The following is a 924-nucleotide window of genomic DNA, read 5'->3' as shown; positions in this document are numbered from 1 at the left end:
AATTAAAGATGTTCCTAGTGCTTTTGGGAAAAAATATATCTATGTTTGTACAATATCCATAATCTATTTCATTCGCTCCTAGATATAATATTTTGAATTCTACATTTTTATATAATGTATAGTTTCATTAATAATTGTGTCCTTTCAGATTGCATTCAATATAGAAGAAGTTTAAGATTCCATTTTTCCTAGGTCCTTATATTATTTTATTTCTTTGGGATAAATTGACAATGTTATCTAATTTCAAGTTTTGTAAAGGTTATGCTATGTAAAGACCTTTCTAAGGAGAAGATTTAATACACTGATGTCAAACTAACCTTTAATTCTATGAATTACATGTATTGTTACACTTGTATTTTTGTAATCAACTTTTTAATAACTGTTTTTATATTTCTTGCATCAGAAGAATGAAATATATGGAATACTTCACAAATTTTCATATCATCCTTGTGCAAGTGCCATGTTAATCTCTGTATTATTGTAATTTGGGTAGACCTGCTGCTGAAGCATGTAGTACCCTCTAAATTTAAGTACTTAATGATGCAATCTTTATACAGGCATATATCCATGGTTGCCTATTTGTAACAAGGAACCCTTATTGTTCCTTAAAATGCGATTGATCTTATTTCTCTAAAATTCTGTGTATAGTGGAAAAGCTTATATCATTTGGTCGATTGATCATATTTACAATTTTTTGTCAATGACTATTTTGTCATTTTCATTTCAAATTTGATCATACTTTGAAGCCTTTACAGCTAAGTCCAAAGGTGATGGCTTTTCAAGTACTTATTTATCAACTGAGTTAGCTTTGTAGAGCTAATGGATTCAAAGAAAGCCTTGCTTGAGAGCTACTTCTAAACTTCTGCAGCTTAACATTTCCCAAATGAGGTCTTGCTGGGACAAATGTCTACCTGAACCTTTAAC

General features: G+C 29.9%; 1 pseudogene; it reads right to left on the bottom strand.

Moving 5' to 3' along the window:
- Positions 1–410: 410 nt before the first annotated feature.
- LOC122122145 lies at positions 411–510 on the bottom strand (annotated as a pseudogene).
- Positions 511–924: the final 414 nt, after the last annotated feature.

Source organism: Dipodomys spectabilis, unplaced genomic scaffold, assembly GCF_019054845.1.
Source record: "Dipodomys spectabilis isolate Male_0828 unplaced genomic scaffold, ASM1905484v1 ptg000205l, whole genome shotgun sequence".
Taxonomy (NCBI): Eukaryota; Metazoa; Chordata; class Mammalia; order Rodentia; family Heteromyidae; genus Dipodomys; species Dipodomys spectabilis.
The sequence above is the reverse complement of the archived record's forward strand: the minus strand, read 5'-3'. Positions and strand labels throughout refer to the sequence as shown.